The following is a 25,996-nucleotide window of genomic DNA, read 5'->3' on the forward strand; positions in this document are numbered from 1 at the left end:
AAGTGAAGCCAGGTACTCACTAATGGATTCAATTATAATCCTAATACCATAATTAATGAAGGACTAGCAAGCCTGGCATGCTGAAGTCTATGGAGTCACAAAGAGTCAGACATGACTTATTGACTGAACAAGAACAACAAACCATATTTTAATAAGCTTTCTTCAACTTTACCCTGACTAATATGCTTACAGGTAGGAATAAGTACATATCTGTATGTGTACAGGGGTCTGGTTGTCCCAGTGGGATCCCAAGCTAATAAAAGTCTGACATGACTCAGTGTTATATCTAGGCCCTCTCACTGTATCCATCACAAGAACAGTCATTATAATATGTACTCTAATCATCATATAACAAAGCATCCAGAAGCTATGATTTGTTGTCATTATTGTACTTGCTCCTTGTTAAAATGTAAAATTGAAAATTATTATTAAATGTATTAATAATATGATTAATGCATTAATAAAAAGATATGATGAGAGATGAAATATTATTTTTGATACTTCATTAATTCAAAGGTTCCTCATAAATAAACCACAAGGTAAGATTATCAGCGGTCCATCTCTTATCAACTCATTAGATTTTCTTTTGTTTATTTTTGCCTTTCTCTCAAGTATTTATAAGTAAGAACAAAGAATTTACCAAAAGAGCCTTAAGAGTACTTACAGCTTGACTAAACTTCAGGCGTTTCTTAAAACTAATTTGCATTGGAGTATAGCTGTGTGTTAGTCACTTAGTCGTGCCCAACTCTTTGCAATCCCATGGGCTGCAGCCCACCAGGCTCCTCTGTCCATAAGATTTTCCAAGCAAGGATACTGGAGTGGGTTGACATTTCCTTCTCCAGGGTATCTTCCCAACCCAGGGATCGAACCCAGGTCTCCTGCATTGCTGGCGGATTCTTTACCAGCTGAGCCACAAGGGAAGCCGTATTGGAGCATAGTTGCTTATAATGTTGTGTTAGTTTCTGCTGCATAGCAAAGTGAATCAGGTGTATTATATACACACAGACACACACTTTTTAAGAGTCTTTTCCAATATAATTCATTACAGAGTATTGAATAGAGGTTCCTGTGCTATACAGTAGACCCTTATTATTTATCTACTGTATATATAATAGTGTGTATATATCAACCCCAATCTCCCAATTTATCCCAGGCAGTTTTTTCTTGATCTCCTATTTTTTTGAGCATCTACTTTCAAAAATGCATAAATTCCTTCTCTACCATTATGATATGTGGACATTTTACAACCCAAGACTATCTTTCCTGAGAACCTGGTTGCCCTCCTTCCTAAAAGGAATCATTAAGGAAAACGGGATCCCTTTATTCAAGTCTGTGTGGAGACGTGGGAACCTCACCTAAGTGCTGATGACAAAGCACAGATGGCAGACTTTGATGTTGAGGACCTGTAGTGCGTTGTAATTTGCTTACTCAGTGTTTACAAATCACTCCAATCACTTGTTTCAGGGGAGTTGGTTTCAGTCTCCCTCCTTGCAATAGTCTTGATCTTTATCACAATGTCTTGAATAAAGCTTTCCTTGTTTATTTCTGTCCAGTGAAATGCTTTTTTTGGATGATCTGAGGCACCTTTCTATAACTAAATATCTAAAGAAAAAAATCTTACTCCCAAAATGTATAATGATAGTCGCTTCAGTCAGTTTGGGGTACAGTAACAAAAAACCATGGATGAGGTGGTTTAAACAATTATTATTTGTTTCTCATTGTTCTAAAGGTTGAGTGTTCAAGGCCAGGATGCATCTAGATCAGGTTCTCGGGAATGCCTCTTACTTACATTTTGCCACCTTCTCATTTATCTTCATGAGGCGGAAAGAGAGAAAGGACTAGATCTATTCCTCTTTTTATAAAGATGGTAATGTCATGGGGCTCCACCCTCATTACCTAATTACCTCCCAAAGGCCCCACCCCCTGGGACCATCCCACTGGATGTTAGGGTTTCAATGTACGAATTTATGTGGGGAGGCAAGATACAGTCCATAGCAAGAATAGCTCATGTTATTTATAGTTAGCAGAATTTAGTTAGGGGAGAAGGCAATGGCAACCCACTCCAGTAGTTTTGCCTGGAGAATCCCATGGATGGAGGAGCCTGGTGGGTTGTAGTCCATGGGGTGCGAAGAGTCAGACACGGCTGAGCGACTTCACTTTCACTTTTCACTTTCATGCATTGGAGAAGGAAATGGCAATCCACTCCAGTCTTCTTTCCTGGAGAATCCCAGGGACGGAGGAACCTGGTGGGCTGCCGTCTATGGGGTCGCACAGAGTCAGACACAACTGATGTGACTTAGCAGCAGCAGGAGCAGCAGAATTTAGTTAGAATGTTCAAGGTGCTGTACTTTTAACTGTGATATTCTCTAAGGTGGTTCTATTTCATTGATTTTACATAATTTATCGTGTTTAATTATTATAAATGTCCATCAACTTTAATAAACAGTTATTGAATCAACTATAGGAAATTTTTCAAAAAATCCAATATGTTGCTTGGTCAAAGAAATATAAATCTACTTGGCAAATTGGAGCTATATTAAAACTCTGTTAATTCTTCAACACTGAAATCATTTTAGGTCACTACAAGTTCATTTAATGTTCTTTGATTAACATTTATTGAATGTGCCCCTCTTTTCTCAGCAAACAACTATAAGTTCATTATCTGAAGTATAGACACATCATAAGTCAAATCTGTTGAAATGAGTGAATCAACGATGTACCATTATTATCACTTCCAAAATGTTTTAAGCATTTTGAGAGATATAAATTACCACATGTGCTTTACAAAATACCCAGCTCACTTTATGAATGTATCAGGATATTTCCACTGCATATTATTTGTGAGGGAAAATTTGTATCATGATCCTGAAATATTAGTGAGTCCATTTTGGCAAGCATCTTTAGAAATATTCAAAATTACTTAATAGAAAAGTTTGTCTTGAAATATCTGTAGCTATTTTCACAATTAGTAAAATATTTTAAAGGGATAATCAACCCTTAATAAGAATATTAGTCATAATATCCTTCCCCATTTTCCTTCTCACAACCAAAATAGCAAAAATATTTAAATTACTGATGTTTTTGAAAATAAAATAAATATCTTCATGATATAAGTGAAAGGAACTGTAATAAAAGCAGACTCATAGGGACTTCCACTGTGGCCCAGTGGTTAAGAATCTGCCTGCCAAAGCAGTGGACACGGGTCTGATCCCTGGTCTAGGAAGATCCCAAATGCCACTGAGCAACCAAGTCTGGGCACCACAACTACGGGCCCGGGGCTCTAGAGCCTGCATGTTGCAACTACTCAAGCCTGTGTGTTAAAGCCTGTGCTCCGCAACAAGGGAGTAGCCCCCATTGACCACAACTAGAGAGAACTGAGCACAGCAATGCAGGCCCAGCACAACCAAAAGTAAATAAATAAAAATTAAAAAAAAATCAAAGACACTTACAAACTGAAAACATACATGCAACACGATGAAAAATGTGAATTTTTGTAAAGAGAATAAAACTTCATTTCAATTCATTTCAGCTGCTCAGTCATGTCCAACTCTTTGCAACCCCAAGAACCACAGCACACCAGGTCTTCCTGTCCATCACCAACTGCCAGAGTCTACCAAAACCCATGTCCATTGAGTCAGTGGTGCCATCCAACCATCTCATCCTCTGTCGTCCCCTTCTCCTGCTGCCCTCAATCTTTCCCAGCATCAGGGTCTTTTCAAATGAGTCCGCTCTTTGCATCAGGTGGCCAAAGTATAGGAGTTTCAAATTCAACATCAGTCCTACCAATGAACACCCAGGACTGATCTCCTTTAGGATGGACTCGTTGGCTCTTCTTGCAGTCCAAGGGACTCTCAAGAGTCTTCTCCAATGCCACAGGTCAAAAGCACCAATTCTTCAGCAATCAGCTTTCTATAAAGTCCAGCACTCAAATCCATACACGACTACTGGGAAAACCATAGCCTTGACAACATGGACCTATGCTGACAAAACAATGTCTCTGCTTGTTATTATGCTGTCTAGGTTGGTAATAACTTTCCTGCTAAGGAGTAAGCATGCTTCAATTTCATGGCTGCAATCACCATCTTCAGTGACTTTGGAGCCCCAAAAAGTAGTCAGCCACTGTTTCAGTTGTTTCACCGTCTATTTGATATGAAGTGATGCAGTTTTCTGAAAGTTGAGCTTTAAGTCAACTTTTTCACTCTCCTCTTTCACTTTCATCAAAAGGCTGTTTAGTTCTTTTTCACTTTCTGCTATAAGGGTGGTGTCATCTGCACATCTGAGGGTATTTCTTCTGGCAATCTTGATTCATGTTTGTGCTTCATCCAGCCCACCATTTCTCACGATGTACTCTGCATAAGTTAAATAAGCAGGCTGACAGTAAACAGCCTTGACATACTCCTTTTCCTATTTGGAACCAGTGTGTTGTTCCATATCCAGTTCTAACTGTTGCATCCTAATCTGCACACAGGTTTCTCAAGAGGCATGTCAGGTGGTCTGGTATTCCCATCTCTTTCAGAATTGTCCACAGTTTATTATGATCCACACAAAGGCTTTGGCATAGTCAATAAAGCAGAAGTTTTTTTCTGGAACTCTCTAGCTTTTTTGATGATCCAGCAGATGTTGGCAGTTTCATCTCTGGTTCCTATGGCTTTTCTAAAACCAACTTGAACATCTGGAAGTTCACAGTTCACATATTGCTGAAGCCTGTCTGAGATAATTTTGAGCACTACTTTACTAGCATGTGAGATGAGTGTAATTGTGCAGTAGTTTGAGCATTCTTTGACATTGCCTTTCTTTGGGATTGGAGTGAAAACTGACCTTTTCCAGTCCTGTGGCCACTGCTGAGTTTTCCAAATTTGCTGATATATTGAGTGCAGCACTTTCACAGCATCATCATTTAGGATTTTAAATAGTTCACCTGGAATTCCATCATCTCAACTAGCTTTGTTCGTAGTGATACTTCCCAAGGCCCACTTGACTTCACATACCAGGATGGATGGTTCTAGGTGAGTGTGAGTGATCACACCAACGTGATTATCTGGGTCGTGAAGATCTTTTTTTGTTCAGTTCTTCTGTATATTCTTGCCACCCCTTCTTAATATCTTCTGCTTCTGTTAGGTCTATACCATTTCTGTCCTTTATTGAGCCCATCTTTACATGAAATGTTCCCTTGGTATGTCTAGTTTTCTTGAAGAGATCTCTAGTCTTTCCCATTCTATTGTTTTCCTCTATTTCTTTGCACTGATAGCTGAGAAAGACTTTCTTATCTCTCCTTGTTATTCTTTGGACATTTACATTCGAATGCGGATATCTTTCCTTTTCTCCTTTTCTTTTTGCTTCTCTTCCTTTCACAGTTATTTGTAAGGCCTCCTCAGACAGCCATTTTGATTTCTTGAGAAGAAAGTACAGAGTACTAAATAAAGAATACAAGTTTATAAGGAGATTAAAAATACTTTGTTTTTAAGGAGATAAAGTCTTATACTTAGTATCATTTAGGGAAGTCTGGTAACTCAGGAATAGTAGAATTGCGTGCAGATTATAATTGGGAGGGGCAGGCATACAGTCAGTATTGTATAACCTTTATTGAGAACCTCAGCCCATAGGTTAGAGGTCAGTTCAGTTCAGTTCAGTTCAGTCGCTCAGTCGTGTCCGACTCTCCGTGACCCCATGAATCGCAGCACGCCAGGCTTCCCTGTCCATCGCCAACTCCCGGAGTTTACTCAAACCCATGTCCATCGAGTCGGTGATGCCATCCAGCCATCTCATCCTCTGTCGTACCCTTCTCCTCCTGCCCTCAATCTCTCCCAGCATCAGGGTCTTTTCCAATGAGTCAGCTCTTCGCATGAGGTGTATAGTTAAATAAGCAGGGTGACAATATACAGCTTTGACATACTCCTTTTCCTATTTGGAACCAGTCTGTTGTTCCATGTCCAGTTCTAACTGTTGCTTCTTGACCTGCATACAGGTTTCTCAAGAGGCAGGTCAGGTGGTCTGGTTTTCCCATCTCTCTTAGAATTTTCCACAGTTTATTGTGATCCACACTGTTGAATGCTTTGGCATGTGCCTCCAGTGTGCAACCTGGAAGCTGTCCTCTGGTAACTGCAGCGAGGGTCAGACAGAGGCCTTCTCCATGTGCTTTCCAGGTCTTCAGGTCTCAGGGCCGGTGGATGAGATGGGGGAGCAGGAGAGTTTGAGGACTGTGTCCCACAGAGCCTGAGTCCTCGCATGGGCACCCACAGTCCAGGTCCTGGCCTGAAGCCTCTCCCGAATCTCTGCCTCCATGACCATAAACTGCAGCAGTTGATATGGGCATGGTCCTCGGAGCCCTGGGCAGCTGGAGGTGTGACCCTGGCTATTAAGGTAAGAGTTCATCAGCTCTGTCTCTCCGTTCATGTTTCCATACTTGGTTCAACGTTGATCAGTTGTCCACGCCCAGGAGGTGGCAGGAGGTTAGTTTGGTATGCAAGGATCTTATACATCATTTCAGGCTAACTTCTGCATTTGGGATCTCTCTCAAAGAGGGTAATTGTTGTGAACTGGATTAACCCAATTGGTATTTGCTACAAGTGAGTCTCTCCAGTTTAAATGAAAAGCCTGAGGCCTGGCTGGATCATGGGCACCAGGCTCCCTCAGAGTTGAAGGCTGGGTGGGGTCTGGGACCTGTATCTGAGGTGCTGCCAGCTGAGACCTGCCCCCTCAGCCAGGGCCGGGGACTGGAGGAAGGACCCTGACTGGGTGCTGGGTGGGTGTCCTCCTGAACCCCGGCAGGATAACCTGCTGGTCCAGGACACCTCCCCCTGGCCTGGGCCTGGACCCCAGAGGTAGAGGGTGGTGCCCGGGGCCTGACCCTTTCTTGTCAGAACTTACAGTAGCATTTGGTTTACAGGGACATCATGACCTGATCATGACCTGACCTCAGGAACAGAGACATTGACCCCAGAAGTAACCAGGCCACCTCCTCAGCTTTCCCAGCAAAGGGCTTTGCTGAAAGCTCTCTGGGAGCTCAGGGCTTTTTTTTTTTTTTTTTTTTGGTCTTTTTTCTTGTATGGCCCTGCAGTAAGGCTCTCTCTGCTCCTGTTTTGGTGTTGTCTGGCCTCACTGTGTGTTAGGAACACAGACTTATGATCAGTACCAAGATGATATTCTAATCAAGAACAGAATCTCTTTTTATTCTCAGTGTGTTAGCTTCAACCCTCCTCACCCTGAAAAGTTCACTATCAATCATATTTTGGGGAGCAGGCCATTTTCTCTCATATAAATTATTTTCATAGTCAAAGAGGAATGTGTGAGCATGAGATTCAATTTTTGAAATAGAAGATCACTCTGAACAAGCAAACTTGTCCATGGAGCCACACTTTCTGCACAACAGCAGCGGGACTCGTCCTGTGCAGAGTCCAGTTACTTCTAAGGGTCCTGTGATGAACTTTTGCCACCTGATGTGATAACACACATTCTGCTTTCTGCACCCACTGCCACTTTGTGAGGAGAGGTTCACATATGGTGTCACGTGAGAAGTGTTCACCGTCAATCTTGAGGGTTTGAAATGGCCAGCCTAAACTGTTGTTCTGGATTTAGGTTCCTACTGATCCTCTGAAGGCTGGTCCTTCAGATGGGCTGGTTAACTTTTACTGATGTATCTTCCTCATTTTTTTTTTTTTTTTTCATTTCCATCACTCTGATTTATATACTGAGTTACAGCTCTATTTTATACTTTGCTTTATTCCTTAAGTTTTATTTTTATTCTTCCATCAGCTGACTGCTTTAAATATCTTCCTAAATTTAGAAAAATGTGCAATTTCCTAGTGCCAGTTTCGTACACACTCTACTAGAGAATGGGCTTCCTTTGTAGCTCAGTCAGTAAAGAGTCTGACTGCAATGCAGGAGACCTGGGTTAAATTCCTGGGTAGGGAAGATCCCCTGGAGAAGGAAATCACAACCCACTTTAGTATTCTCACCTGGAAAATCCCATGGAGAGAGAAGCCTGAAAGGTTATAGTCTATTGGGTCGCAAGACTTGGACACAACTGAGCGACTAAGCACACCAGAGAATAGATGGAAATCAGTCTAGTTTACCTACAGTGTTATAAATGCACTTTACAGTTTTGTTTGATTCCTTAATCTGTGTTTTTTGATTCTTCTGTTAGCTGGCTGCCTTAAATATCTTCCTAAATTTAGAAATATGTACAATTTCCCAGTGTCAGTTTTGCACACACCCTACCAGAGAACAGATGGAAAGACCTGAAGCAGGAGAACCATGAGGTCTCCCCAACAATAGACATTACAGGAAAAGGGAACTATAGCTCAACTCTTCTAAATGTAGCTGCCCAAATCTACAAGTACTAGCAGTGTAAATCCAGAGACTTTTAAGAAGGAAAGACATGGGGATTTATTGATGGGATTTCCATGGGTAGATGTGGACAGGATCACTGCTCGGCTGTTGCCAAGGTTTCCCTGGTGACTCAGACAGTAAGGAATCTGCCTGCAATGAGGAGACCTGGGTTCAACCCCAGAAAGATACCCTGGAGGAGGGCATGGCAACCAACCCCAGTACTCCTGCCTGAAGAGTCCCCACGGACAGAGAAGCCTGATGGACTGTAGTCCATGGATTCACAAAGAGTCTGACACGACTGAGCAACTAAGCACAAAGTTACATGTTCACATGTCTAGGGAGTTTGGTGAGACGGGTCAGTGCTGCTGGGTTTGTAGGACGAACATTTGGTCACTGAAGGAAGGACAGTCTGTCTGTTAGCCCTCAAGGAGAATCTTGGGGTGCTGTCTCCAGGCTGTGAGTATAGAGATGATTTTCAAATGAATATGGGGCTCTGCTGTCTTCCACTACGAGGTCTACATTATGATGAGTAGTTGATAGAGTCAGAGTTTTAGTGAGGAAAGACTTGAGCTCCTGCCCATTTTTAGCTAGTGCCTGGTCCAAGCTGCTCAAATCAGTGCTCAGATCACCTGTGAGACTTTGAGCACCACAGACGTAAGTCACCAAAGCCCAGCACAGAGGGCCACCTCCCCAGCTAGTGTGCTTTCACTGCTCATCCAGACTTGGTCAGTGGAAGGGAAACTAATTATTTGTAGAGCCATCATGTGACCTTTGGCTTAGAAGGTTCTGAGCTCTGAGCCAACTTGGTGGCCAAACAGACCACTGGTCACTCAGCAAGGTGACCTGGCTTTGAGAAGGCTGCTTGTGAGATGGTTGAACATGCAAAGAAGCCGGGGAGGATGGACAGAGTTGGAATCCTGTGGTCTTTCTGAGGGGCTTTGCTCAGAAGAAACTTGTGTTTTGGATCAAGAATTGAAATATAGAGACAAATGGTAGGAGGAGGACTGGAACTATTATTAGACTCAGACATCTTCCCCAGGGCATCACTCATCCACAGAAAACTAGGGGCTGGAGAATTTGAAGGGGGAAGCTCCTGGCTCAGGGGTTCAGCACAGGTCTCAGGGGTGCAGGCATCTGTCTTCAGGGAACTATCTACAATCCTGTCCCATAGCCATCACATCACTGTGTGCTATTGGAAAGTCACTTGATCTCTCTAAATTTTAACACCCTCTACTGTAACATATAACTTACAGCCCCCACTGTGTCCCCGCTTCCTCCACAGCAGGGCTGGGTGTCAGAGGACATGATAATAGATACTCTCCATGAGCTGTAAAGCCTTGTTTCTGTGAAAAAACTGAAGAGTAAGTTTCTGTCCCCACTTATTGGCGCCATCCAAATGCCTTCTCTGCTTTCAACCACCAGATGCACCTTATTCTTGCCATGGTTCAAGACTGAATACTTACAGAGCACTTATGAAGCACAGTCCTTTACTTTTCTATTTATTTATTTGTCTATCTGTATTTATTTATTTGTGTGCATCTGGTCTTTCTTAGTTGTGGCACATGGGATCTTCGTTGCATCATGCAGATTCTTCATTGCAGTGCATTGACTCTCTAGTTGTGGCATTTGGGCTCAGTAGTTGCAACATGTGGGTTTGGTTGCTCCGAGGCATGTGGAACCTTAGTTTCCTGACCTGAAATCAAACCCCTGTCTCCTGCGTTGTGAGGCCGATTCTTACCCACTGGACGCCAGGGAGGTCCCTCCTTTATTTTTCTAACATTTTACCCATATTTATTCATCTTCGGCCTCATAATACTAAAAATAGGCCATATTAACATTTCTCCAGCTCAGTATAGGGAGCTGAGGCAAAGAGGGATCCATACGTCTTTCCCAAGCACCTGCTTCTCCTGAACAGGATCTGAATCCGGCCCATCAGGCATGGTCACCATGCTCTGCTGAGCTTCTAGGTCTCAGTTAAATAGAGATGTTTGTCTGCACAGCCAGGCTGTGGGTGTTTTCAGTGCACATAAACTGCAGACCTTCCTAAGCCCACCTTGGATTCAGGAGGCCCTGCTAGGCATCTGGTGAAGAAGGGGACCAGAGGATTCAATTGTGGATCAATGATTATTAGTTCCCATGTGGTCCTCTGCCAGCAAGATGTCAACAGCTCTCTCCATTTTAATGCATTTCACAGGATGCTTTGCCCAGAAGGTCAGAAGAACCATTCCTCAAAAGTCAAGAACATCAACTACCAGCTGAGTCAAGAAGGTTCATAGTTGGCCACAAAAATGGGTGACCCAGTTGAAGGTACTGTGGAAATTTTCTGATTAAGTTCACTCAAGAATAATTATTTTAATATGTTCAGTGCCTCATATTTAAGAAAAAATTGAAATATTAAGCAATGTTCTTTTATTTCATATTTTCAAACTGAAACGACATCAGTCAGTACTGTTTTAGCTATGGAAGGAAAGATGCCTTTAAAGTTCAGTATTTGCTTTGTGTTTAAGAGTGAATATCATCTCTAGCTATGGTTTTGACGTTAGCTAATTTTTAAACATTAGATGTGATATGTTTCTCCATGAAGTCATGTTTCAAGAATGCTTTAAATAATTAGATTTTACTTAGAAAAGGATTGCATTAATGTAAAACGTTTACAGACAATATAAACAATTCCTATATCCTATCACTCCAGTTTCAGCTAACATATGTTACTAACAGATAACATATGTAAGGTACGTTTATTGCGATTAGGGAGAGAATATATTTTTAGTAATTAAATCCGTAGTTCACCTAAGATTCTCACTTTGTGTTGTTACATTCAATGATACTGAAGTTGAGCAGGACCGCCTGTTCATTGCCCCGCCCCACCCCCCCTCCCCCGCCCCCCCCACAGCCCCCCCTCCCCCGCCCCATTTTCCCGTTTCTCTGCCAGCCTTTTGCCTGTGGAAAACTTTAACCAGAGACAAGTTTAACCAGAGAAGACAAAAATACTGAAACAAAGGAAAACAATAAAAGGAGACTAAATAATAATAATGTAGTCGTGAAGCACAGTCAAGGACCTTTAGTTCTTTCTCAAGGGCTGTAGATAATGTTCTGAGCCATATTCTATGAGCTGTCTTACAGATATCTTACAGATACAGGTGAGGAAGTTAACTACATGAAAACCAGACTATATCCAGGAATTGAGCTGTCACGATTCTGAGAACTGACCACAAGGAAATGGGAACAAGCAAACCCCAGAACTGAAGATTAATTGCCTGAAACAACCAAGACGATGCTAGTCAGACTGATGATGACCAATTTGAGGATGACTGTGCTGTTTCTATGTAACCTCTGCTCCCACTCTGTCTATAATGGCTCTCACCCCCTTGTCGGGGGTGGGAGTAGTGGAGTCAGCCTTTGGAAGATGTCTGCCACCATTCCCCCCGCCCCAGTTGCCAGCATCTGAAATAAATCAAACTTTCCTTTCTACCAACCTGGCCTGCTTATTGACTCTTGAGTGGCGAGCAGCCAGACCCACCACACATACTTTTCAATAACAATATTTTAAATATGAAAAATGTTGCTTATCACCATTATGGTAACTTATAGAAATCGGTACATTAACGCTCATAGTGTATTCTGAGTAGTCAAGAGACAGAAATGACCCAAAGACCATTGCGTGATGAATGAATAATGAAATATATACACAGAATGTAATACTATTCAACAACAAAAATGAATTAAGGATTGAAATATGCTACAAAATAAATGGCCCAAATAATGCAAAGATATATTATGGTTAGTGAAATAAGGCAGGCACAGAATGGCAAATATTGTATGATTTCACTACTTTAACCTATATAGAATAGGCAAACTAATGGAAACTGAAAGTAGAAATTAGAAATTACCAAAAGAGAAATAGAAATTACCAAAGCCAGGAGACAAGAGGGAAGGTGGATTATGACTTATTGAGTACAGAGGTTATGTTGGATCTGATGACAAAGATTTAGATGTAGATAATGTTGATAAGTACACAACATCATGAAAGTAGAAAATGCTATGGAATGTTTTAATTCTTACAAATTATGAAAAGAATAAATGCAATGTATCTTTGATCAGAGTGCTCAATTGCTAAGTTGCATCTGACTCATGTGAGCCCATGGACAGGAGCACACCAGGTTTCCCTGTCCTTCACTATCTCCTGGAGTTTGCTCAAATTCATGTCCATTGAATCAATGATGCCATCCAAACATTTCATTGTCTGTACCCCCGCTTTCCTCTGCCCTCAATCTTTCCCAGCCTCAGGGGCTTTTCCAGTGAGTCTGCTCCTCACATCAGGAGGTCAAAGTATTGGAGTTTCAGCATCAGTCCTTCCAATGAATATTCAGGGTTGACTTCCTTTGGGATTGACTGGTTTGATCTCCTTGCTGTCCAAGGGACTCTGCAGAGTCTCTTCAGCACCATTGTTCTAAGCATCGATTCTTTGGCACTCAGCCTTCTTTATAGTCCAAGTCTCACAACTGTACATGACTATTGAAACATCATGTGATTTTTAGTGCTTCTCTTTATCATACTGACAATTTCAAGTTGATCAGGTTCCCCTTAGCTAGAAAACTAAAGATTTTCTGTCTCATTCCTGAAATGTACATTTCCATTGCTTTCCTCCACCCACCAGGAAGGTTGTCCAATAGATCTCAACCCACACTTATTAACCACACACACCCATACAATCCCCCCATGTGTCCACATTAGCAAGGTCTTTGCAATCAGCATCACAGTCGTCCTGACAATTCTTCTATGTCCTCCTAGAGCTCCCTGAAGACCAGCTGGAGGAGCTATCCAGTTGACAGTTGGAGGAAGAGTCTCTGCCCACCTCCGTGGTAAGTGTCAATTATTTATCTGAGGTAAAAGTGTTGCTTTATGTCTTTATTTTTCAGGTGAGTTCAGATAAAATTTCTCTATTCAAGACAGCTGATACATACAGTGTTTAATTCGGTGGATGAATGTTGAGTCTCCCAGCAGATAATTTATTCAAAAGGACATTTTTTAAAAAAATGACAACATCAATTAGAAACTGCGGTCAGGAACACATTCCTCAGAAGAAAACTTTCCTTCTTGAAATAAATTGTTCTAATCTCTGGTCAAAATGGGCTTGACAGTTATTTCAGGAAAAGCTCGTGCCTTTCCCACAGGCATCCTCTCTGTTTTCTTTTGGGGCTGTGGACTCAACAACAAATCCCTTTGGCTTTCTGAGAGCAAAAAAGAGAATGAAAGACTTGTGTGCACAGCACACAGATGCTGGCACCCTCACACTGCTATCTTCTCTCTGATCTGAGGGGCATGGTAGAGCCAACAAAAGCAATTTGCATGCAGGGATATCCCTCTGCTGAGGAACAATCTAGCTGAGGAAGGTGGGGTTCTCTTCCCAGCTCTGGTTGGAGAGGAGCCCTGATTCCGGGTGCCTACAGGGGACGAGGGCTGGGAGCACAGAGCAAGAGACTGATCTGCCCACATAACCCAGGGAAGCTATGAGCAGATTAACAGTTGACTTTTGGCCCAGGCATTAGTATGGGAGTCACCTCAAGACCTGCATCCTTCTGTCAACTTACAGAGGGTTGTGTAGCTTCATGTAGACAGTACAGGTCTCATTCATCAGTGCACGTGTCACTGCATAAACAGATAAGAATGGGGAAGATGTGTCATCATCGCCTTGGGTAACATTACCTTTCAAGTGATCAATTCCTGCAGCACACACCCAAAGGATAGTGGCAAAAAAGAACTCAAAATAAAACTTGATTTTTAGCCTGGCGAGCATGACTCTTACTGAAATCTCCCACCTGGATTACAGACAGTCAGTGCTTACTCTGTGCTTTCTATAAGTAACTGTCTCACGAAATGTACGGTCCTTGTGAGTATGGAGAGACACTGACTCTGTGGAGATGCACAGCCTGTATAGAAAAACTAATATTGATAGAAAATATGATATTATTGATAGTGGTTGTATTTAAATAGTAAGAATTCAGTATTATCAGATCTTGTATATTTGATTTTCATTAAGACAAATGATTAGTGAATAAATATAATAGCATACTTTACCCAGGATTGTCCGTCCTCTAACACGGTTAACTTTTAATCAAGAACAAAGTCACATAGAAAGCAAGGTAAGTAGAGTAGCAGCAACTGTGCATCTTGGGGGAAGAGTGATCTGGGAAAAATCAAGAGACCGTGGCAATTTAGTAGAAGCTCAAAATAAGCAGAAGGACTCATGGGTCTCTTTTACTGAACAGGATCATGTGTTTTAGAGTTTTCCTTTTTTCTTTTTTTTTTGGATTGAACATTTCCTTTTGATTAGGTTCCTTTAAGCCAAAGCTCTGTTTTCATCTCCTTCCTCCTCTACTTTCCTTCCTCCTCTAAAGAGGATGGATGAACACAAGTTCAGCCCATGCTTACTAAACTTCCACATCCAAACCCACGAGCCCATGTCCACACAAAGAGAAAAGCCCCCAAATGGTTCCCAAGCAGCCTCACCAGTGTTCAAACAGCCACTCTGTCCCTCGAGGTTTCACTGGGAACCTGCCAGTCAACCCAACGTCTGGCAGGACGGAAGAGACACTGTTTCTCCAAGGCAAGCTGTTTTTTGTTTTCAAAAAGTAGATTTAGTTTATGAGTATTTGAGGGTGTTCATTCCGGATATAGACGATTCCCTCAGTTGGGATAATGTGGAGTGAGAGTCTTTTTAACAACTCACAGTGCCTCGGTTCACAGTACATTAAAATTGTCAGCATCTGTTACAGTCTGTAGAGTACAGAGTTCTCTCTCCTGCAGCAACTTTTCCTCTAGGAAAGGAATTCAGTAATTTCCAACCCAAATAGACTTGGAAGTTCCATCCTCCAGGCAAAGGTCTTGCCTTTCATCCTGAGTATGTGTACTCTGATCTTTCTGGGTTCCCTGGGTTCCACCACTGCTCCTCATCACGTTTTCTACTGTCCCCAAATGAACCAAAGACTATGCTTCCATGTGATTTTATCTGCATAGTGTCTTCTATTCTGTATTTGGCCCTTTCTGCACGTGAAAGCAATATGTATTCTAGAATCTTTCACTTGGGGAGGAAAAGCTTTGTAGATGAGAAGGTTGAGGCTTTCTCGCTGATTTTAGAGTAGAGGGCAAATTGATTTCAAATTCCTGTTGGGAATGGGTATAGGGTCCCTGGTAATAGAAAGTAATTTATAAATAGAGTAATATGGCTGATTACTGTGGTTCCAGGAAGAAGCTGCATTATGGTTAATAGTGTACATTTCTGTCCATGGGAATGTGTGTGTCTCTGTGTGTAACGTATAATGTGATTTTTGTGTGTGTGTGAATACTTTTTTGTTGTGGTTTCCTTGATGTTTGTCACCCTAAACGTCACTGTTACTGGTGTCAACTTCGCCACATAAATTCCATCACCACTGAATGAGCATGTATATAAAATGAAAGTAAACACATTCACTGTATGCACTGATTAAACGAAGTGAACATCCTTTAACCTGGAAGACAAAATTTCATCACTACTCAAGATAATGTTTACAGGAATATTTTTAATTTTTATGACTGATTTTACTGACTGTGCTGGGTCTTCTTTGCTGTGCAAGCTTTTCTCAACTTGTGGAGAGCGAGGCCCACTCTCCAGTCGTGGTGCGCGGCCTTCTCACTGTGGAGGCTTCTTTGCTGCTGAGCGCGGACTCTAGGACTCTTGGCTGCAGCAGTTTTGGGGCATGGGCTCAGTAGTTGTGGGTACTGGATTCCAGAGCACAGGTTCAGTAGTTGTGGTGCATGGGTTTAGGTGTTCTGTGGCATGTGGAATCTTCCTAGGTCAGGGATCAAGCCTGTATCTCTAGAATTGGCAGGTAGATTCTTACCACTGAGGCACCGGGGAAGCTCTACAGGATTCTTAATGAGCTAAACTGCATTTCAAAACCCCCATCACTGACTCAATCACGCCTTCATTTAATAGTAAATCTCATCTCTTAGTGGTCTTATTGCAATTTAGTTGGTCATGATTCATCACTCTGCCATCTTCCTCATTCACAATCTTTCCTTTTAAAGCCTCTGAATGAATCCTCCCCCCTCATCTCAGGTACTTAGTCCTGGAGAGGCTCTTTCCTTCTGCAGGGAGCCCCTGGTGGTATCCACATGCCAAACCCTTTTCTTGAGGAATCTGAGAAAAGAAGAGCCTTCATAAATAGATGGAGGAACTTCAGCCCAGTTTTGCCTCTTAAGCTTTCAAGCATCCAGTCAGCCCTGTTAACTCTGTGCACTGTGTTGTTCAGCAGGTCTCTAGAACTTTTCCATCTTGAAACTAAGATTTTATAAACATTGAACAGACTCTCCCTGTGTTACCTCCTCCCAGCTCTTTGAACCACCCTTCTACTCTCTGCTTCTCTGAATTTTCCTTTAGAGACCTCAGGTAAATGGAATCATGCAAAATTTGTCCTCCGTTGACTGGCTTATTTCACTCTTACCAGTGTCCTCCAGTTCTACTCATGTTGCTGCAAATGACAGGATTTCCTTCCTTATAAAACACTGAGTCACATTCCAGTGTATATACACCACATTTTCTTCATTGATTCATCTGCTTTTGGGCACAGGGCAGTTTTTCTCTCTTGGTTGTTGTATATAATGTGGCAATGGACATGAGATTGTATATATCTCTTGGACATTGTAGTTTTCTCTCCTTTGGACATGAACTGAAAAGAGTGATTCCTTGATTTTATGATAATTCTCTCAGTAATATTTTGAGGGACTTCCAAATGGTTCCATAATGGGTATGCCATTTGAATTTCATAATGACTATGCCATTCCTACGAACTGAGTACAGAAGTTCCACTTCTCCAAATCCTTGCCAATATCTGGGTGTTTTTTCTTCCTCTTTTCTTCTTCTTCTTTTTTCAATAATACACATCTTGAAAGGTGATATTTCCTTTTGACTTGGTTTCCATTTCACTGATACTTACTGATGTTGAGCACTTTTCCTATATATATTGAATACTTACCTGTCTTCTATGAAGAATTGTCTATTGAAACATTATACACATTTTTTAAACTCAGTTATTTTCCTGCTGTTGTTTTGAAGTTGAGTTGTACTCATTTCACATATTCTGGATATTGGTCCCTTATTCAAATACAAAGTTTGCACATACTTCCTTCATTCTATGACTTACCTTTTTTTTTTTTTTCTTTTTTTCTGTTGATTGTTGAAAAGACTGTTCTTTCTTCACTTGGTAATTTTAGGACCTTGGCAAAGATCATTTGGCCACACGTGTCAATTTATTCAAGATTCCCTTCTTATGGCTCATTGGTCTCACTGACTATTTTGTTTCTGGTAGAACACTGTCTTGACTGCTATGGCAATCTTATGCGTTTTGAATTCAGGAAGCCTTAAGGCCACATTGTTCTTTGCTCTCAAGATTGTTTTGTCTCTTTGGGTTACTTTTGGTTTCCACAAGTATTAGTATTTTAGAATGAATTTTCCATTACGTGAAAATGACATGAGATGTTGTGAGACGTTTCAATATATATGTACATCACTTTTAGTAATATAGGAAGTTCAACAACACTAAATATTCCAGTCTATGAATATGCTATATCAATCCAATTACTTATCTCTTCTTTCTTTCAAGTGTCCTATGATTTTCAGTACACAAATGTTTCACTTCCTAAGGAAACTTTTCCACTGCCTTGCTTGGGTCCTCTAGAGTCAGGGATGGAAAAGATGAGCTCATGAAGACAGTGAAATTTCCTCCCTCCCCTCTATACCTGCCCTCTGGTTACTTTTAGCACAGGAGCACTGGGCCACACCCTTCACCTCTGCCTACCAGGGGTCCCCCTACTGGGGACTTTCTCTGGATCTGAGTGTTCACCTTACTACAGGAATGTCCACAAGGACTCTCCCAATGCCTGGTCTGGGTTCAAGAGCCCCAGATACCTACAAATGATCATCTCAGGCCATCCAACCTTCTGCAATTAAGAACAACTACAACAAGCAGTTCAATGCCTTTTCCTTGTCTTTGGAGCTCTTAGAGCTGAACTTTCCAGTGTAGTCGTCACTAGTCTGACCTACCTATCTATAATGAACATATTTCAAACAATTATTAACTTTAAATTAAAGAAACAACAAAAATCATGCAATTGCTTGGTCACACTATCCATATTTCAAGTGTGTCCATAAGAGTTGGAATTTCAGGTTGGTAAGCTTGAAGGTAAGAACAGAACTAGGCCTGTAAAAGTGAAAGGTTGAAAGGTGATTCTCTCAATATTTTTCTTTCAGGTGAAATTTTGCAACCATGATCAAAGTCTTGTTGAAGGGCTTTGACTCTGCAAAGCACAGGTGAGGCCTGAGAACCCAGAGGGAAGACCAGGGAGATGCTGTGTGAGCCAAGCATAGGAGGAGAGATGGATGGGTCAGCTTGTATAATAACTGTATTACTGCTCATGGTTGTCTTTCCACAGAATGGAACTTGGAGAGTATTTATGGTGGTGATGTGGAAGAGAATGCAACTCTAAGGTGTGACTTAGGGAGACAGGGTTCTTGGACCACTCAGGTTGTACCTGCTTATTTTGAGATGAAGGAAGGTGAATATGAACTTGGAAGAAAAGGAAAAGTGTAGAATTGTGATTTGATTTTTTCATATTTTAATGATGAAATAGAGGTTTGAGTCCATGTGCTTTATTGTGCTGTAGAGTCATTCCTTCTTGCTTTTCCACTTAGAAATATCTTTTCTCATAAGACTCCTCTTTCATTGCTTTTTCACTGCCAAATATGAAAGCTTGGCATCTGGTTAGTACCTGTAGGGTATTATGTACAAAGGACTTTGTCTTCATCTTTCAATGCTCCTATGATATTCATATCCTAGTGGGCACAAGTCTCACAGTTATTGAAGACCAAGTTCTTGCAGTGAATATCAGGTGGTGGGTGAGACGTGAACCCTCTCCCTCTGCATTTTCAGGACTTGTGGTTTCCCCTCATGTTTGTCCTCACTGTTTATTCCTCATATGAAGGGTGCTCTCAGGGTTGGATAAGTCAAAGCACAAGTGCTCTGGCGTTCCTGCCTGTGCTGAGTCTCCTGGAGCTCGTCTCAGCACCACACCTCCCCAAGGATGCTGTGCTGAAGATGCTTCCACGTGAGAGCAGTCCATCCCCCCCTAGCGACCAGCATGGCTACAGATTCTTGAGACTGTGAAGGGGTTGCTGACTTTCTTTACACATTTGCTCTCACAGCACTGATGACCTGGTCTCCTGGGACTGACCAGAGTTAGGTCAGACACTCAGAGCAGCAGGACCTATGGTGACTGCTACCTTTAGAACCCACTACTCCCTCTAGACAGCCCTGCTCCTGCTCCCCACACCCCAGTCCAGTCCACTCTATGACCTTTCCTCAGACGTTCCCAAGTGTCATCTTCCCAGTCCTTGCAAGATTGGGGTAAACTCTGGCAGGTACTGTGTGTATATGAAACTTCACTATCTTTAGAACTTTTGGGGCACCATTTCATGCTAAGATAATTTGGACACTTTAGTTTTAATATTCTTTTCATCCTCTTGAAGAGGCTAGGAGGCTTATGTAGTTGTTTTGAGAATTAAGTTTCTCCCAGTTATCTAAAGTTATCTCAGGCATCAGTTCAGTTCAGTTGCTCAGTCCTGTCCGACTCGTTGCAACCCCATGAATCGCAGCACACCAGGCCCCCCTGTCCATCACCAACTCCCAGAGTTTACTCAAACTCATGCCCATTGAGTCAGTGATGCTATCCAGCCATCTTATCCTCTGTCGTCCCCTTCTCCTCCTGCCCCCAATCCCTCCCAGCATCAGGGTCTTTTCCAATGAGTCAACTCTTTGCATCGGATGGCCAAAGTACTGGAGTTTCAGCTTCAAACTCAGTCCTTCCAATGAACACCCAGGACGGATCTCCTTCAGGGTGGACTGGTTGGATCTCCTTGCAGTCCAAGGGACTCTCAAGAGTCTTCTCCAACACCACAGTTCAAAAGCATCAATTTTTTGTTGCTCAGCTTTCTTCACAGCCCAACTCTCACATCCATACATGACTACTGGAAAAACCATAGCCTTGACCAGACAGACCTTTGTTGGCAAAGTAATGTCTCTGCTAAATATGCTATCTAGGTTGGTCATAACTTTCCAAGGAGTAAGCGTCTTTTAATTTCATGGCTGCAGTCATCATCTGTGGTGATTTTGGATCCCCCAAAGATAAAGTCTGGCACTGTTTCCACTGTTTCCCCATCTATTTCCCATGAAGTGATGGGACCAAATGTCATGATCTTAGTTTTCTGAATGTTGAGCTTTAAGCCAAGTTTTTCGCTCTCCTCTTTCACTTTTATCAAGAGGCTTTTTAGTTCCTCTTCAGGCATAGGCCACTTATTTGTTACCTGAAGTTGGCTGTGTGTCTAGTCTGTTGTGAAAAATGTTGTAGCAAATTTAGGACTGCATATATTGCTCTATGATGCTGACATAGTTTCCTTTGTGTATATATCCAGAACTGTGTTTGCTGAATCATATGATATTGTTTATACTTTTATAAGGAATCTTTGTACTGTTCTTTGTGGTTCAGCTGGTAAAGAAACCACCTGCAATGCGGGAGACCTATGTTCAATGCCTGGGTTGGGAAGATACCCTGGAGAAGGGAAAGGCTACCCACTCCAGTATTCCCACCTAGAGGATTCCATGGACTGTTTAGTCCATGGGATGAAGAGTCGAACACGACTGAGTGACTTTCACTTTCCACAAAGTAGCTGCACAATTTATATTCCTACCAGAAGTGAACAAAGGTTTCAGCTCCCCACATCATGGCCTTAACCTCTTAATTTTTTGCCTTAATAATACACAATCTAACAGGGTGTGAGGTGTTGATTTGCATTGCTCTGATGATTTCTGAGGCTGAAAACCTTTTCCTATGTATGTTATCCATTTGTTATAGAAATATCTATTTAAGTCTTTGCACAGTCCTCAACTTGCTTATTTACCATTTAAATTTTTTGTTTGTTTTGCATTTGAGTTGTGGTATTTTCTTATATATTTTGAGTTTGAGCTCTTTATCTGGTATTTGGTTTGTAATTTTTCTGTAGGTTATCTTTTTGTCCAACTGATTACTGAAGAAACTACCTTTTCCCTATTTTGTTGTCTTAGAACCTTGGTAAATTTCATTTCACCATGTATCCATGAGTTTACTTGGGACCTTTTATTTTGGTCTTTAGGGCTATGCATCTGTTTTTGCCAGTATCATACAGCTTTAAATCCTATATCTTTGTAATATATTTGGAAATCAGAGGTGAAAAATTTGATCTTTGTTCTCAAGATTATTTTGTCTATTTGGGGTCCTTAGTGGTTCCACATATTTTTGGACTTGTTTTTTCCATTTCTATGAAAATGACATTAACATTTTATTGGTGTTGCAATGAATTTATACTTAGCTTTCGGTAGTGTACAAATGTCAGCAGTAGTAACGCTCAAGTCTATGAGCAAGATATGTCATTTTGGTTCCACATGCCTTGTTTCACTCTCTCCGTGGGCTGTGTGGTGTTCAGTGTGCTGGTCGTGTCTCTCTGAAGGCGCTGTGTCCCTCCCGCCCTGATCTCAGAGTCAGTGGTGGAGGGATGGGCTCATGAGGAGATGCAGTGTCTCTCTCTCTCTCCTTACCTCTTCTCTGATGATGTTCAGCACAGGCGCCCTGGGCCCTGTGTCCATACCTGTCCCGACAAGAGGAACACCTGCTGGGAATTCCTCTAAGATCTGGGTGTTGGCATTGCTGTTTCAGTGTCCCAAAGGCTCATGAATACCTGGAATGTGTGCATGAGCCCAATAAATACCTATAAATGAATCACCAAGTCAGGCCAGACAGATACTCTGCATAAACTGATGGGCTACACTTCACAGGTCTGCAAGCCCTGTGCTTCCCTGGACTTGAGACCAAAGAAAGATACCAGAGTCAATGACAGAAATACCAAAGGGAAATAGATGGGATGTCCTGAATGTCCGAAGAGAAAGGGTCCAGGAGAGACACCCACTGTGGTAGCAGGTAACAGGCAGAACACAGCAGCAGCATTCTTCACCCTGGGGGGAATAGGGCGTCTACCAGTTACTTCCAGGGGGAATTAACAGCAGATTGGCTCATTGGTTAGCAGGGAAACCAGTAGAGGGTCACATCCCTCTTAGCTTTTCAGGCTAAGATCTTTCATCAGGCACAAGTCTTTCCTTTGTTACTCAATCAACAAACAGCCATCTTGAAATGGCCAGACGAGGCAGGTGAATAGCGTGGAGTGGGTTGGTAGCTTCCCATGTATACTGCACTGGCTGTGCTGGGTCTTGGTTGCTGCACCGGCTTTTCCTGCGTGTGGAGAGCGAGGCCTACTCTCTAGTCGTGGCGCACAGGTTTCTCACTGTGGCGGCTTCTTTATTCCAGAGCGTGGGTGCTAGGGCTCTCGGCCTTCAGTTGTGGCATGTGGGCTCAGTGGTTGCTGCTCTTGGGATCTAGAGCCCTGGATCAGTAGTCATGGCTGACAGACTTTGTTGCTCTGCAGCATGAGAATATTCCCAATCAGGGATCGAGCCTGAATCTCCTGCATTGGCATGCAGATTCTTAACCACGGAGCCACCAGGGAAGCTTACAGGATTCTTAATCAACAAATTCCATTTCAGGATCCCCCTTACTGCATCAATCGCAGCTTCATTCAATAGTAAATCTCACCTCTTAGTAGGTCTTATGGCATTTTGATTGGTTGTGATTCATCACTCTGCCACTTGGCTCATTCAAACTCTTTCATATTAGAGTCTCAGAATGAATCCTCCCCCTCACCTGAGACACCTATCCTGGGGTTGGGGGCTCCTTCCTTCTGCAGGGAGCCCCTGTTGGTACCCACATGCCACGCCCAGTTCTAGAGGAATCTGGGAATGGAGGAGCCTCCAGGCATAGAGGAAGTTCAGTCCAGTTTTACCTAGTAAGTTTTGATGCGTCAGGTCAATCCTGTTAACTCCATGCACCCTGTTGTACAATACGTCTCTAGAACTTTTCATTGCAACTAAAACTTTGTAACCATTAAACAGACACTCCCCATAGCAGACACTCCCCTTAGCAACTTCCTCCCAGCTCTTGGAACCACCCTTCTACTCTCTGCTTCTCTCATTTTTCCTTTAGATACCTCAGTTAAATGAACTCATGCAGAATTTGTCCTCCTTTGACTGGCTGATTTCACCTTTACTAATGTCCTCCAGCTTTATGCATATTGCTGCAAATGACAGGATTCCCGTCTTTCTTAGACTGAATCACATTCCACTGTACCTATACACCATATATTTTTATTGATTCATCAGCTTTTGGGCACTGGGCAGTTTTTCTATCTTGGTTGTTGTACACAGTGCAACAATGGACATGAGATTGTAGATCTCTCCTGGACATTCTAGTTTTATCTCCTTTGGACATGAACTCTAGAGTGATCGCTGCATCTTATGATATAGATTTCTTAGTAATTTTTTCAGGGACCTCCACTGTTTTCCATAATGACTATGCCATTTTAATCATTTCAATTCCTATCAACAGTGTACAAAAGTTCTACTTCTCCACATCCTTGCTAGCATCATATATATATATATATATATATATATATATATATATACACACACACATATATAAAATGTGGATCCTGAAAGGTGATTTCTCCTTTTGACTTGGTTTCCATTTCTTCATGAGTATGTCTGTTAGAATACTATTGTTTTTCTTTAAATGAAAAATTTTGAAATGAATAACACCTTTAGAAATTCTTACAGTATTACAATGTAAGTAAATATAAAATGAAAATGACTTCATCTTGTTGTACAAGCAATTAATGCATTTTTGGTTTCCTATTTAAATGCCAATTTGTTGGGGCTTCCAAATCTTCTGCCTGGAACTTGTAAATCATATTCAAGTGTGCCGTCAAGTCAAGAGAAGGGATCTTTCTCTGCCGCAATCTGCCTCACTTCATAGTCCCATAGACTCCTTACAGTTTTTTCTTCACAAAAGGCTGATAATCAAGATTAATCCCTCACTTTCTTTCACTTCCCATTTCACATCTGCTAGTTCAACCTTCAGAATGTGACCACCCAACCCACCTCCACCAATTCTGAATCAAATCTCCCCTTGCATTAGTTCTTTTCAGTCCTTGAACCACAAACCCTGCAAATCAGACCACACACCTCAACTCTCCTCCAGCAAGGGAGCTTTGCCTCAAAGGGCAGTCCCACACATGCTCTTTTCCCCCATCAACTTTCCCAAAACAGGTTGATCAAATCGCTTGATCCCCATTATCTCTAATTAAAGGTAGGGAGAAGAAAGGAACTGATATTATCCGCATCTGGCAATTTTAGGCTAGCTCTCTTTTGAATGTTGTGTGTGCTCGTAGGGTCCACCTCTTTGCGGTCCCATGGAGTGTAGCCCACAAGGGTCTTCTGTCCATGTATTTCTCCAGGCAAGAATGCTGGAACAGGCAGTTATTTTCTTCTCCAGGGGATCTTCCCAGCCCAGGGACTGAACTTGAGTCTCTTGCCTCTTCTACACTGAAAGGCAGATTCTTTACCTCTCCACCATCTGGGAAGCCCATCTTTACATACTTGAAATTATTACACTCATTTCATAGACAATGAAACCAATGATCATCTGAAATATTTGTATAGCTTTGTGAATGAGTGTCAAATTAGCTTACTAGTAGCGACACTGGGATTCAAACCCAGATAAATCTGGGGCCAATTTCCACACCCTATCTACATCATGCTGCCTTGAAGGCATTCTTTAGCACTTCTCATTGGCCTCCCTGGGATCCTAGAAAGACTGTTTTGGCAGGTAGTAAGAGGATGTGTTTAGGAAGCAGAAAAAAAGAGAAGCTGAAGACCATATCTTTGCATGTAAAATAGAAATAAAATTTCAAATGCGGAGGGTTCTTTAATTAAATCAAAAGTGAAAGTGAAAGTCACCCAGTCATGTCAGACTCTCTGTGACCCCATGGACTATACAGACCATGGAATTCTCTAGGCCAGAATACTGGAGTGGGTAGCCTTTCCCTTCTCCAGCGGATGTTCCCAACCCAGGGATTGAATCCAGGTCTCCCACATTGCAGGCAGATTCTTTACCAAATAAGCCACAAATGAAGCCCAAGAATACAGGGGTGGGGAGCCTATCCCTTCTCCAGCAGATCTTCCCAACCCAGGAATCCAACTGGGGTCTCCTGCATTGCTGGTGAATTCTCTACCAACTGAGATATCAGGGAAGTCCAAGAATCAGATAAAGAATTTAGCACTGTTAGTAGGAAAGAATAACACACACAGATATACACCTTGCTACTTTTCTTACCCCCTTTCTGATTAAACAGCTCTAAACACACACACACACAGTAAGTTAGGTCAGGCCATGCATGCTTTTGTTGACTCCTCCAAATTCACCAATTAACACCTCACTTTATGTCTACTTCGGTCTTGACTACCTCACTGTTCCTGGCAGACACAGTCCTCAGAGGGGGCCTTTGCTTTAGGCATCTTCTCTGCTTGCTGAGTTCATCCCCAAGGCTTAGCTTATACATTTACTTTCTTCTGAGGCCTGCTCAGGGTAACTTTATTAGATAAGCGACCCTTCATTATTCCATTGAAATGTCTCATCACAGGTACTCTTACCCCAA

The sequence above is a fragment of the Muntiacus reevesi genome, chromosome 5 (genome assembly GCF_963930625.1).
Source record: "Muntiacus reevesi chromosome 5, mMunRee1.1, whole genome shotgun sequence".
Taxonomy (NCBI): domain Eukaryota; kingdom Metazoa; phylum Chordata; class Mammalia; order Artiodactyla; family Cervidae; genus Muntiacus; species Muntiacus reevesi.